This window comes from Myxocyprinus asiaticus, chromosome 22, assembly GCF_019703515.2.
Source record: "Myxocyprinus asiaticus isolate MX2 ecotype Aquarium Trade chromosome 22, UBuf_Myxa_2, whole genome shotgun sequence".
Classification (NCBI taxonomy): domain Eukaryota; kingdom Metazoa; phylum Chordata; class Actinopteri; order Cypriniformes; family Catostomidae; genus Myxocyprinus; species Myxocyprinus asiaticus.
The window spans coordinates 9552381-9568523 of NC_059365.1; positions in this window are offsets into that span (position 1 = coordinate 9552381).

Here is a 16143-nt window from a genome sequence, read left to right on the forward strand (position 1 = left end):
TAGTCCTTTTGTAGTTTCTTTTTATGATTGGTTTTCCCCAGGTGTTTCTCGTTCCCTTGTTTGCTCTTTAAGCCCTTGTTTTCCCCTGGTCTCTTGGTCAGTCTTCACATGTGTTGTCATGTTCTGTGCCTGGTTTCCCATGGTTTGGATTGGTTCTATTCTGAGTTACTTTGTTCATCTTTTGTTCTCATTAAAGCTGCATTTAGATCCTCATTCCTCATCTGCCTCATCACACTGTTAAAACATTAGTATTGTGTTTTTAAAAATTAATATGACCTTGTTTTCTTTGCATTATTTGAGGTCTGAAAACACTGCATCTTTTTAATTATTTTGACCAGTTGTCATTTTCTGCAAATAAATGCTCTAAATGACAACATTTTTATTTAGAATTTGGGAGAAATGTTGTCAATACTTTATAAAATAAAATAAAAATGTTCAGTTTACTCAAACACATACTATCTATAAACAGTAAATAGTAAAAAAAAAAAAAAAAAAAAAATATATTGTTTATTATAATATTTATATTTTATTAATATTTAAATACAACTATTTATAGTTATTTAATCATTATATATTGAATAATTGTTATTTGAGGGGCTTACTCGGCAAATGTTTATGTATGCGATTAATTAGTCGGCATACCATGTAATTAATTTGAGTAAAAATTGTAATTGATTGACCGCCCCCCCCCCAAAAAAACAAATAATATATATATATATATATATATATATATATATATATATACATATAGTCATTACATATATTTTTTAACAACTTATCAATGACGTGAGGTGTAGAACATACAGAAAATATGGATCTTAATATTATATTCTCAGTTCATTTAATATGAAGTTTGTAATTTTTGAAGCCATTTAACCATACTTGATGAATGAGTTCAAAACATTACTGTTGGTAAAAAATTAAGAAAATAACATGCTACTGTTGGCATGGCAGATTCCCCAAAACCGCCATTGAAGCTCAGACGAGTCAAAGATTTCTCGGAGGTGAAATGTTCTGATTCCAAAAATAGACTTTTATTACAGAGTAACAAAGCCGAGGTGGTCCATGGAGCATCTGAAGTTACATTTTAGAATATGCCTTTTTTTTATACATAAAAAATTTATACTCTTTGAGGATGGCCTCTTTGTCCATTACAATTAACCCATGATATCATCCAATAATATCATCCTATAATATCATCCAATAAAATCTTATGCCTTATTTACGTCATCACTCTTTCTAACAGGACATCCTGGCTTAACTTACTTCAGTCGTGACAAAAGCATAACTATTTTATTTTATATGCATTAAACACACTGTAATCACTTCATATGGTTACACATTTTATATTAACTAACAATCATTACTTTCTGCATTAATTTGATTAGTATATTAAATGATTTCCCTTATTTCAGTTTATTGGTCACACACAACATATCCCTGTGAGATGAAGTGTGTGTGTGTGATGCCACAGGTGGTGTTTTCTATCCTTGAGACTTCCTCCTGACGCCTGCATCCCGATTCATCCCAATACTCCCAATTCCACATATTGTCTGCATCAAATCATGCATTGTCAGACTCTGTTCTATTAAAAGCATTAACTCATTATTCCTTGACACAGACAAATCATGCATTGTCTGACTCTATTCTATTAAAAGCATTCACAGAAAGGGCCTTTACAAGGTGACAGAGAGAGACTGTAATTCTCTAATTTTTCCATTGAATTGCACTTTCATTATTAAACTGAGTATATGATAATTAAATCAATAAAATAATGATTAAATATCTAACATATTGAATAACATTCATAATGCAGTTATTTGTAGTACACCGATTACACATTGTCATTTTTAGATCATTGCATACATGTTAATTAAATTATCAAAATGGACTAACTGAATGATTAAATGAAATATGAAATATAAATGAAATATAAATATTAAATGAAAATAAATGAAATACAATACGGTATATAAACAAGTTAATAATAAAAAAAAATCTACAGGTAATTGAAGATATTATTTCATAATTCCAACATTGTGGTATGATTTGAATTGTTGTGTACAGTCAAGAAGGATAAATCCTTAGACGTAGAACAGCCCAATGCTTAAAACAAGATACTTTTCGTGCTAGATTAATTTAATGTTAGATAGTCATTTATTTAACATATCGATTATATATATATATATATATATATATATATATATATATATATATATATATATATATATATATATATATAAAGGGAATTTACATCTCTAACTCTTTCAAAAGGGTGATTGCCATTTTTGTGGAATGTGCCAATTATTGCAAGTTATTATGATGGTGAATACAGAGTTGTATGTCTTGTGCTTTTTTATTTGTTATTTGAAATTAAAGCATAAAATAATCATATTATCTAAAAACAAGCCAATTTGGAAAATACAAGCAGCTGAGAATGTCTAGTAAAGTAATTGTATTAAAAAAAACAAAAAAAAAAAAACTTGAATGATGGATGCTAATGTCTTGCATGCAGGGAGTACTTAGAAATAAGTATCACCAACTGAAATTAAACTTTCCAGTTTGTAAACAAGCGTGAGGTTAAGTTCAGATGTCAGTGCCCACTCTCTTGATGGACAGGCTCTGAGTACCGTCAATGTCAGCTCATCTATCAGCATTAATATGTAGCTGGACCATTCAAGGGCACAAAGACCCGCAATGCATCCTTCAACAAGATGCAGGAGCTATCAACAGCTCTGAAATGGCTGATTTGCAGCAGACTGCATCCATCAATTGGACATCATGATGATATCCTTTTTGACTTTAATAGCACATTATGTCAACAATTTAACATCAAGATGCTAGAAATAAAGATCAAGATATTTTAAATAAAACGTCTAAAATCATTTAGCCTAGGTACGTATTTTAATATCAGCTACTAAGTTTGTTTGAGTGGGCTTAAAATACAAGTAAATATTGTGATAATGACTGACCGTACATTATCCCTTACATATGCTATGACTTGATTCAATGAGTCTAAGTAGTCTATATATATATGTATGTATATATATATATATATATATATATATAATCAAAATATATAATCAAAATTGACTGACCATAGGAAATGAATAGGAGAAACTTTAAAACAGTTTTTTTTTTTTTTTTTTTTTTTTTTTTATAAAATATATATATATATATATATATATATATATATATATATATATATATATATATATACTGGTGAGACTATAACACAGAGCCGCACTTACGCACACACACACACAAATAAATGGGACCGGGAAGAATGGGTAAGACTAACACAGTCAGAAAACTGAATGCAGAACACACACACAGATGTGCATGCATGCATGCACACACACAAATACACAGATAAAAAAATCACCTTTGGAGTCTGAACCCAAAGTATATGCTTAGGTGTGGGAGCCACACAAAACAATGCATCTTTCTGTTATGAAAATAAAGAAACTGTAAACTAATTAAGAAAAAAATATGTTTATAATAATAATAATAATAATTATTATTATTATTATTATTATTATTATTATACATTTTATTTGTATAGCACCTTTCATACATAAAATGCAGCTCAAAGTGCTTTACAGTTGGAAAAAACAGAATTCAAAATTTCAGATAAAGTAAAACTAATCATGGCAATTAAAATGAAACAGTACAATGATAAAATATTAAAATGAATTAAAAGAAAGGTAGGGGAAACAAAAATAAAAGATACAAATTGAATACAATGATAATGAATAAAAAACAATGTAGATCAATCAAACACTAGTTTAAAAAGATATGTCTTCAAATGCTTTTTAAAAATGTAAATGCTTGGTGCTTGTCTAATTTCAATTGGTAAAGCATTCCAGATTTTTGGTGCATAATGGCTAAAAGCAGCTTCACCAGATTTCTTAAGATTTACATAACAGTATGTAAGAAATTCTGCATTTGTAAACCTCAGACTGCGAGTTGGAACATAATTTGATAAACAGTCAGAAATGCATGATGGTGCTAAGGCATTAAGTGCTTTAAAAACCATTAAAAGAACCTTAAAATCAATCTATATTTAACAGGTAAACAATGTAAATTAGCTAAAACTGGTGTAATGTGATCTCCCTTCCTGGATCTTGTAAGTACTCAGCATTCTGCACCAGCTGCAGTCTATATACAACTCTTAGGTAAGCCAGTAGAAAGTGTATTACAATAGTCAATGCGAGAAAAAATAAAAGCATGAATTTTTTTTCCGCATCATCAAGTTAAATTCAGATCACAATCTAGAATGACACCAAGGTTCTTCACCTCTGTCTTTGACTGCAAAGCCAGAGTACCTAGTGCAGTTTAAATTCTTTCCCTCTCTGTTTCATGCTCATATAAATGCAAAAAGTTTGTGTCCATCCATAAATAATAGTCTGAATGTTTGTCCAACATCCTATCTCTTTAATTCTTCTGCGCCATTGGGCTATACAGAGATGTATAATTCAGTGCTGTCAGCATAAAAATATTAATTTACCTCATGTTCATGAATAATGTTACCCAATGGCAGCATACGTATTCAATGTAAATAAAAGTGGTTCAAGAATTGACCCTTGTGGAACACCATATAGTATGTCATGTTTCGTAGAGGTAGTCACCTAATTTTACAAAATAATGCCTCCCAGTAATGTATGATCTGATCCCATTTAAGACAGTGCCTGAGAGGCCTATGAGGTTCTCAAGTCTGTTAAACAGAATACTGTGATCTACAGTATCAAAGGCTGCACTTAGGTCCAAAAGGACTATGACTGATGGATTCCTCTTATCTGTATTTGGTCTAAGATCATTCACTACTTTTAATAATGCCTTTTCAGTGCAATGACTGCTTCTGAAGCCTGACTGATATTTCTCACGCAAATACTGTTGTGTTCATCTAAAAATTTATTTAGCTGTTTAATAATAATATATACAGGTGCATCTCAATAAATTAGAATATCGTGGAAAAGTTCATTTATTTCAGTAATTCAACTCAAATTGTGAAACTTGTGTATTAAATAAATTCAGTGCACACAGACTGAAGTAGTTTAAGTCTTTGGTTCTTTTAATTGTGATGATTTTGGCTCACATTTAACAAAAACCCACCAATTCACTATCTCAAAAAATTAGAATACATCATAAGACCAATAAAAAAAACATTTTTAGTGAATTGTTGGCCTTCTGGAAAGTATGTTCATTTACTGTATATGTACTCAATACTTAGTAGGGGCTCCTTTTGCTTTAATTACTGCCTCAATTCGGCGTGGCATGGAGGTGATCAGTTTGTGGCACTGCTGAGGTGGTATGGAAGCCCAGGTTTCTTTGACAGTGGCCTTCAGCTCATCTGCATTTTTTGGTCTCTTGTTTCTCATTTTCCTCTTGACAATACCCCATAGATTCTCTATGGGGTTCAGGTCTGGTGAGTTTGCTGGCCAGTCAAGCACACCAACACCATAGTCATTTAACCAACTTTTGGTGCTTTTGGCAGTGTGGGCAGGTGCCAAATCCTGCTGGAAAATGAAATCAGCATCTTTAAAAAGCTGGTCAGCAGAAGGAAGCATGAAGTGCTCCAAAATTTCTTGGTAAACGGGTGCAGTGACTTTGGTTTTCAAAAAACACAATGGACCAACACCAGCAGATGACATTGCACCCCAAATCATCACAGACTGTGGAAACGTAACACTGGACTTCAAGCAACTTGGGCTATGGGCTTCTCCACCCTTCCTCCAGACTTCCTAGGACCTTGGTTTCCAAATGAAATACAAAACTTGCTCTCATCTGAAAAGAGGACTTTGGACCACTGGGCAACAGTCCAGTTCTTCTTCTCCTTAGCCCAGGTAAGACGCCTTTGACGTTGTCTGTGGTTCAGGAGTGGCTTAACAAGAGGAATACGACAACTGTAGCCAAATTCCTTGACATGTCTGTGTGTGGTGGCTCTTGATGCCTTGACCCCAGCCTCAGTCCATTCCTTGTGAAGTTCACCCAAATTCTTGAATCGATTTTGCTTGACAATCATAAGGCTGCGGTTCTCTCGGTTGGTTGTGCATCTTTTTCTTCCACACTTTTTCCTTCCACTCAACTTTCTGTTAACATGCTTGGATACAGCACTCTGTGAACAGCCAGCTTCTTTGGCAATGAATGTTTGTGGCTTACCCTCCTTGTGAAGGGTGTCAATGATTGTCTTCTGGACAACTGTCAGATCAGCAGTCTTCCCCATGACTGTGTAGCCTAGTGAACCAAACTGAGAGACCATTTTGAAGGCTCAGGAAACCTTTGCAGGTGTTTTGAGTTGATTAGCTGATTGGCATGTCACTATATTCTAATTTTTTGAGATAGTGAATTGGTGGGTTTTTGTTAAATGTGAGCCAAAATCATCACAATTAAAAGAACTAAAGACTTAAACTACTTCAGTCTGTGTGCATTGAATTTCTTTAATACAGGAGTTTCACAATTTGAGCTGAATTACTGAAATAAATGAACTTTTCCACGACATTCTAATTTATTGAGATGCACCTGTATATACACTATATTGCCAAAAGTATTCGCTCATCTGCCTTGAGACGCATATGAACTTAAGTGACATCCCATTCTTAATCCATAGGGTTTAATATGACGTTGGCCCACCCTTTGCAGCTATAACAGCTTCAACTCTTCTGGGAAGGCTTTCCACAAGGTTTAGGAGTGTGTTTATGGGAATTTTTGACCATTCTTCCAGAAGCGCATTTGTGAGGTCAGACACTGATGTTGGACAAGAAGGCCTGGCTCGCAGTCTTCGCTCTAATTCATCCCAAAGGTGCTCTGTCGGGTTGAGGTCAGGACTCTGTGCAGGCCAGTCAAGTTCTTCCACACCAAACTCGCTCATCCATGTCTTTATGGACCTTGCTTTGTGCACTGGTGCGCAGTCACGTTGGAACAGGAAGGGGCCATCCCCAAACTGTTCCCACAAAGTTAGGAGCATGGAATTGTCCAAAATCTCTTGGTATGCTGAAGCATTCAGAGTTCCTTTCACTGGAACTAAGGGGCCAAGCCCAGCTCATGAAAAACAACCCCACACCATAATCCCCCCTCCACCAAACTTCACAGTTGGCACAATGCAGTCAGACAAGTACCGTTCTCCTGGCAACCGCCAAACCCAGACTCGTCAATCAGGTTGCCAGATGGAGAAGCGTGATTTGTCACTCCAAAGAACGCGTCTCCACTGCTCTAGAGTCCAGTGGCGGCGTGCTTTACACCACTGCATCCGACGCTTTGCATTGCACTTGGTGATGTATGGCTTGGATGCAGCTGCTCGGCCATGGAAACCCATTCCATGAAGCTCTCTACGCACTGTTCTTGAGCTAATCTGAAGGCCACATGAACTTTGGAGGTCTGTAGCGATTGACTCTGCAGAAAGTTGGCGACCTCTGCGCACTATGCGCCTCAGCATCCGCTGACCCCGCTCTGTCATTTTACGTGGCCTACCACTTCGTGGATGAGTTGCTGTCATTCCCAATCGCTTCCACTTTGTTATAATACCACTGACAGTTGACTGTGGAATATTTAGTAGTGAGGAAATTTCACGACTGGACTTGTTGCACAGGTGGCATCCTATCACAGTACCACGCTGGAATTCACTGAGCTCCTGAGAGCGGCCCATTCTTTCACAAATGTTTGTAGAAGCAGTCTGCATGCCTAGGTGCTTCATTTTATACACCTGTGGCCATGGAAGTGATTGGAACACCTGAATTCAATTATTTGGATGGGTGAGCAAATACTTTTGGCAATATAGTGTATATATATAAAATCTTGCTTAAAAACTGTAAATTTGAAATTGGTCTAAAATGATTGAGAAGTAGGATCTAGGTTGCTTTTCTTAAGTAGTGGTTGCACAACAGCACATTTAAGGGCATTTGGAAAATTACCAGTTTCTAATGAGCAATTTACAATATCAAGAACATCATCAATCAGGCAGTCTGCGACTTCTTTAAAAACATTTGTGGTAGTAGGGTCAAGAGAGCACGTAGAGCATTCTAACTGTGATATTATTTGCAAAAGCTGCTCTTTATTAATTGTTCTGAAGAAATTCATTGTAAATTGCAGTGGATTTTCTTTTTCTCTGGGTGCAATGTTACTATAGTGCGTAATATTGGATCTGCTATTTTCTGATCGAAAAATTAAGCAAATTCATCACACTTTGATACAGAGGGCTGAAGTGAATGAATGAAGTTAAGTAAAAATTTACAGGTAAATAAGATCTAAATAGCACAGAATCCCCAAAAGAAGTGCATAATTGTATTGTTATTACTTCAGGGAAGAAGACATTTTATTTCTTAAAAAAAAAAAATAATAATAATAACACCTGTACTATTTCCAGTAAAAAATGACAATGAACAGCCATGGTGTCGACCTTTATTGAACAGCCTAGGAGGGTTAAGTAAATTGGTTTGCCGACTATTAAGGTTAGTCAGCACCAGACATGTTGTGCGCCCTCCTCAGTCTCAACGGATGAATAACCAGGTCTTAGAGCTTTCCTGCTGGAGGTGAAATCTGTGTCGTAGAAGGTCTTTATACTTTAAATGTTTATCCTTCATAATTGCTGTGGTATGCATCAGCTTCCTGTCTCTCTCAGCGACCTCTAAATAATGCAAACGCACCACTGAGACGAACATGCCGAAAACTGCAGACAAAATTGAACAAAAAGATTATCAACGGGTGCTTGACAAATCGAATGCCATGTCAAACCATGAGAGAAGACACCATGGGCATTCTTCTGACAAATGTCCACCCACTGGTTTGGCTTTTGGACATTAGAACAACCTATGTAGACAGAGGCTGGAGTTACAGCAATGACCTTCCTTAGGTTACATCAGCCTACCACAGTGCAGTTCTGTTTCAGGGTTCTGTGATTGGCCAGGGGCAGAACATGGTGGACAATTTGGATTTCTGCTCTCCCTGTGTTCATTCCAAGCTGTATTTTTTTTTTTTTTTTTTTATTCTACTACCTGTAATTCATTCTAATTAACCGACCAGCAGTCCTTTTCTGCATATTGCGGCCCCCTTTGGCATATCGCGACACCGTTTTGCGGCCCTCTTTAGCCTGTCTCAGTCCGTTCGGCATAACGCGGTGGCACGTTTCAGCTTATCGCGGCCCTTTCGGCCCCATTTGGCCCCGTTTCGCGGCCGGTCCACCTGGAAAAGTCCCGGTTCTCCCGATGCAAAGGTGAACTTTTTGTTTAAAATGTGAACCCCATAAGCTGAGCTAAGATGTTCATCTTTTTTTTCTTTTCTTTTTTCTTTTTTTTAGAAGAATTATCATACAGCTATTTTTCCATAGCAACTGTGAGTATCACGGCATTATAATACACTGTCATAAGTCTTGAGATAAGGGTATATATAGAAGCTGATGAGAAAAATAGATAGCTTGTGGATAGAAAAGTGCATAGAAAGTAAATTGCCTCATATATCTCCCTGCACATAATATTCTCCACTTTATTTTTTTATTCTATTTTTTATTTATGTTTTAATTTTTTTATTATTATTTAATGGTGAAGTGTGCTATTTCTGTGCCATTAGAGTTACCAAACCTAATTGCAAAAATAACATATATGCTATACATATTCCATTGTTTAGAATAATAGATTGCCCTGCAACAAACTCACACCGTTGGTTGAGCTGTGTCTGACTGGTCGGGATGCTCAAACAAAGTAATTTTGTTTATAGTGCAAAAGAGCCACAGTGTTTATGCTCTTAGGGAGGATCAGTTTACAAATGACTTACCTATTGGTGTCTCTGCATATTAAACTGGGATAGGGGAATGTATTTTAACATCAAAATATTACATCACCTTGAACTTTGGCTCATCTCTGGGAAGAAATTATGTTTTTGATAAGAATATTTATATTAAAAAGCTCTCTGCTCTCTTACATTGTCCTCTGGAGCACCTTTGAAGTCTATGTTTTATTCAGCACAGATTACACATATTGATGACATCCAATTATTAAGGGCTTATGCATAAGACATAAGGCCATTCAAAATTGTTTGTAGGTGAAGAACAGAACCCTGGTGGAATACTGAAGTCATCAAATCCATCATCAGTAAAACGGTCACAGTATAAATAGAGAAGTACACACATGAATCAGAATCAGCCCACTAAGGTCATGCTTAGAATTCCTCAGAGAGAGCCAAACAGAGAGACATAGCTAAGAGAGAAAAATAGAAGTAGACAAGCAAAGAAAAGACATTTATACATTTGAGAGGTGTGAGGTAGAAAGGGAGAACGTTTTAAACGATCCGCTGCCTCAGTCATGTGCATTTGACTGCCGTCCCTGCAGTGTCAACATAATCCAGCCGAGTCTTACAGTAGCAGGCAAGGTGACAGCCCGGAAATGACTTAGTGCCCTTGTATCTGTCAGCTCCCCTGTGGACTGGCACCTAGCAAGGGCTTATCCAACTTGTGAGTTTGTCAGGCCTTAGCAGAATCTTGAGCCTTCGGCGCTGTCTCTATAATGTGTCCTTCTCTGCACAAACAGCTTAATGTCTCTCATATCCAATGCAAGAGGGAATCCTTTCATAATAGTTTTTATAAGTACAATGTGCATTTTTGTCAGCAAATTCTGAATAACACAGACCATTTTTCTAAACTGATGTGTCGTTTAAAAAATGCTGATCCTGTATCACATACAAAAGCAATCGGTATGTTTGGAATGGCATACAAGCTACTGTTTCTTAAAGCAAGCTGTATGAACTGTGCACTTTATGCAAGTTTTATGTATACCTGACTACATTTGCAAAAATATGCAGAATACTGTCAAAGCACTCTGCATGGCACACTGTATCCGAAAATGCAATGTGATTTACTTGACCTTCCATTTTTAATATGATGAATGAATAAGAAGTGACATTAATCATAGTTTTCTTGTCTCTTTATTTAAATGGACTTTCAAATGTTTAGACATATTTACACAAAATATAATTTGAAAATACAAAATAACTATATCTATGGCTGATATGATAACTGGAACATACATACTGAATTTAGCATGCTATGTAGATTCAGCAATACCTTGCTGAAAAGATCAGCTTAGACATTTTCATGCTGGTCCAGGGTGGTTTAAGCTGGTTATGCATGCAGCTTTTTGTCAGGAATAAGAGGCTCAGGATCCAAGTCCAGAGTTGAAATATATATAATATATATATATATATATATATATATATATATATATATATATATATATATATAAAACTACCCCAGGGCTGGGGCAGAAGGCAGCAGGGAACAGGACAGGAAGCTAGACTGACCGACAGACTGACTGGAAAACATGACTGGAAACAAGATGAACTGGCACAGGACAGCAAACCTGAGACAAAATAAGGAGAGAAATCAACGGGTTAACAAGACAGGGCAGGTGTGACTAATAAACTAATAAGCGACAAGCGACAAAAACAAGACAGGACACCTGTGCGAGAGTTCGGCCACACACACACACCTGACACCTTAGACTGAAGTGACCGAACCTCAGCACAACATGAAGACAGCTCACGACCTGGGCACGCAATGCGAGCGCGACGTGAGGCGCACCCATGTTTGCGAGGGACAGACAAGCTACTGACGTGAGTGCATGCTACCAAGATGACATAAGCGCGATGCACCCACGTCAATAACAGACAGACATGGAGCATGAGCGTCTAGATCCCAACACAGACCGAAGCCGAACCAAACAGAAAGTCAGGATCCAGACACCATACTCCAGACATGAAACAAGACAGACTGAAGAGCACACGGCAGGGAATACAACCAAAACCGTGCACTCACACAAAGACAGACAATGAAACACAAGACAGACATGGGCCGATAATGCCATGGTCCTGTCAGACAAAAACCCAGACTCACAGAGTGACAGACCGTGACACTTTTATCACCTCATATTGACTGAGAGACTACATGGAATATTTGTACTTTTAAAAATTCCACCATTTAGAATGAACAAGTGAAGGCAAAAGGCGATTACAGGAGTATTTCTGGTTCAGACCAAGTTAAGCTCAACCAACAGTATTTATGGCATAATGTTGATTACCACAAAATTGTATATATATATATATATATATATATATATATATATATATATATATATATATATATATATATATATACAGTATATAAGGAATAACTGACAATGGACCGTTTAAAAATAATGCACACCGGAGGTGGTAATGCGGTCCGTACGGTCCGTAGTCAATTATTCTGCTTATACCACGGTTACCACACCTAAAGACAACGTTCAGGGTTTTATTTCAAGACATTTTCTGGTTTTTGTCCCTAAAACGATTATGAGAGGAACTACTTTCTTTCACCACAGATTCAGTGACTTGCTTTAATACAGTCCGAGCCTTCATTGCTAGTTCGAAAACGTCACGTTAGAACTAGCAATGGAGGATTGCGAAGCTTGCACTGCTTTACTCGTGGACTTACTGGGTAATGAGGTAATGCTTTTTTTGCATGTGTGAGTTTGTGTGTGAGTTTGTATTTGAGGGATTGAAAGAGAGAAACTGAGATATCTCGCCTCTGGGATTATCTTTATTTGTTGCAGCGCTCGTCAGATGTAACATCGCTTCAAAATCGGCAAGTTGTGTGTCACCATATTCCCGCTGTAAACCTTAATAACTTTTTTCATCCCCACTGAGATGCAGGAGTGCGCTGACATGATGACTGTTTTTCTCTCACGAGTATGTTTGGGCCTTAAGTGTGTGCGTTACGCGTGTCCAGGAGTGTCGGGAGTGTGTATGGGGGGGGGGAACTAGCACCGGAGGATGCGCTGCTTTTCGGCATTGGAGTAACAAGGTAGTGTGTGTGTATGCGCGCGCGTACGTGTGTGTGTGTGAGTGTGTGTAAGTGCAAGGGAGACGAGGGAGCGCTAGGGCTCTTTTTAACCGAAATTGAAATAAATGTAGGATATTTTAGACATTATTTTCATGTTCTTAAACGATTTACTTTAACCAATGTCTTTGTTTTAATTGGTTATTTTGTTGTAGTAGCCTGTAGGGCTCTTTGAAATAACTGAAATAATTTGGCGAAGTGATATGAAACCGTAATGCGGTCAAGACCTGGAACTACTTCATAGCCGTGCTTTACTTGAAAAATAATTGCACACCTTAGAACGTCCATGAACCAATCAGAATCAAGCATTCAACAGACCCGTGGTGGATGTGTGTAATTTATATATATATATATATATATATATATATATATATATATATATATATATATATACGAGTTGTTTAAATCGTCAATTATATGGATTGCAGGGTTTATGATGTTATGTCATCCTGGCAACAATGTTGTAAAATTGGATATAACTTTACACAGAAAAGGTTAGTACATCATTTTATCACTCTAAAATCATGTCAACATGCATTTTGTTAATGTCTTGTGGCTATACTTTTTAAAGTGAGTATTTTAATGTTTACGGACTGGCACCATTCACTTCCATTGTAAGTGCCTTACTGTAAAACAGATTTTTATTTATTTGTTTTATTTTTTTACTTTTTTTATTATTACTATTTTTAATTTTTTATTTATTTTTAAGAAAAGGAGAGACAAGTCAGAAGTAATTTTCGATTTTTGATATATTGTGGTAACCAACATTATGTCACAAATGCTGTTGTTTGAGCTAAACTTTTATTAAACCTGGAATATTCCTTCAAACATTAAACCCAATCAAACATTCATATGAATTTTAACCTAAAATGGCTACTAAAATCTCTAAAAAAGTTCATTTCTGATTAAAAAAAATAGTACATTGGAACATTATGTCTCAACTTCCAATAGACTTCTTAGTGTGCAATAAACACTATGCTAGTATTGCATACCAAACATAGCCAATCACTAACCCACATACAAATCTATTGAATCTATATATTCTTTTAGGGTGCTTTCACACTGGCAGTTTAGTTCGAAAAACAGCACGGTTTGCATGAAAAATTGGTAATGTGAAAGCTGTCATGCGGACTGGGGAGCGCACCGCAGTACCGAACCCGAGACTACCTGTAGGAGGTGGTCTGAGTTTGGTTGCAATGGAACTGTAGCGCGATTCGCGTGAATGTGAAAGCAACTCGGACTCGGGTGCGCACTTGTTCAGGAAGTAACGTAACCTGCACATGCGTTTTAGCTGATGACGACATCTATCTATCTATACACCTTATAAATACTATATATAAATTCTATTATAGGTTATAAATATAGGGTATAATAGGAGATGACAGTGGCGATAACTTCACCTTGGACACGAGTGTAAGCATGCAGTGTAAACAAAGATGCAAATGAATTCCTTGCAATCAGCTGTCTCCTCAAAAAACGGCATTTGCGAGCAGCAGCAAGCCGCATTCCCCTGGACATCTGAAGAGTTACACCATGAAGCGCACATATACGCAGTTGTCGTTCACTCTGCTGTGCATAAATGGCACCAAAATAACAAAAAAACAAAAGTATGATGAGTCGCGTTGTGTTCTCCATGTGTGTTTGTGATGACGTAAGATGAACGCAAATGGACCGGGGTTCGATAGAATCAAGTGAGTGTGAAACCAGACCAAAGCTACTGGGGGCACCGTGAACAATCGCACTCGGAATTGGACCACAGCAAACGTGTGAAAAGTGTGCGAAAACGTGTGAAAAGTGTGAAAGCCCCCTTAAATGCATCAGCATGTACTTACTTCACTGATTTACAGGTTGGGCAGTGCACTGAGGGAACTATCTCTCTCAATAGGTCTGTTATCAATCTCTTTGTTTTCTGACTGGATCAAGTACTGGCCGGGATTGCAAAAGAGTGGGGATCAGTCCAATTGGTGAATCATGGTTGCGCTAGCAGTTTGTGGATCTACAATTTCAGTCAAAGAGCTTGTGATGAAAGCAAAATAAATGGTTAAACTTTGCTTTGTTTGGTGTTGGTATAAGTTGATTAAATTGGTTTGGTAAAGGGAGAATGTTTTTGTGCTGACAATAACATAAACTTGGTAATTATTAGGCAACAAAACTGGATTGTTGTGCATTAGATGTAAGTCTAATATCCATCAGATGTGATGTTATAACAAACAAAGATGGAGATTTGTATAAAATACCTTTTTACCTTTTCTTTTAAATATAAGAAATGTTGCTATTTGGTTGCAAAAGTGTTCAAAGTATAGTTCAGTGATTATGGGATGCAGTGTATAGTGTCTCACTTTAAAGCTTATAAAATAATTCACAATTGTAATAAAAGTAGCTTGTGCAACTCCTGCATCATATTTCATGTCTTCTGAAGACATACAAAGCAACCTGCAATTTAATTCATTTTGCAGTGAAAATCTTGACATCCGTTGTGCGTTGATGAGTGCTAAGAGAGAAACCCTCATTTACACTGAAAAATGACTTTAATTTCAGGTCAATAGGTAACAATAGGTTTTCAACCAAAACCTATTGTATTCCTTTAAAACACTTGGAATATGATGCAGTAGTCACATTAACTACTTTTATTATACTTCTGGGCCCAGGGTATGACATTAGTGAGTCTGTGTGACTCATTTCTTGTCATATTTCACTCCGAGAGGTCTTAAGTCACCCACCACAGTGATGGGAAGATAACAAAAATTACCCGCCACTGCACAAAAATGTACCCGCATTTGGCACGTGGTGGGTAATTTTGGTCATCTGCCTGTCACTGTGGCAGGTGACCTCTAAGACCTCCTGGAGAGACATGTGACAAGAAATGCCTTTTGTCACACAGACACATGCTTGAAGAAACATACTTGATTCTGTTTTGAAGAACAGACAAAAAAGCTGTCGATGCGTGTGTCAGATTCACTGTTTGTTCAGAGGTTCAGTGGCACACTGCCGCTCACGCAAACAGCATGAGCACTTCTTGTGGAACAATTGAAGAATGCAACTAACAAGATCACTTTATTTTAACACTATAATTCCAATAATTCCGGGAATTTGTGGCTGTATACTGTATAGTGTTTCCCCTATATGCAATTTGCTGCGGCGCTGCACCACTGCTGAATTATGAGCGCCGCTGTTGGGATTTCACATGGTTAATTTAGTATTCTTGGTGCAACATAATGCTTGCCAGGTCCAGTCAGCTGTGCGAAAGAGATCCCATCACACACACACACACAAATACAGTA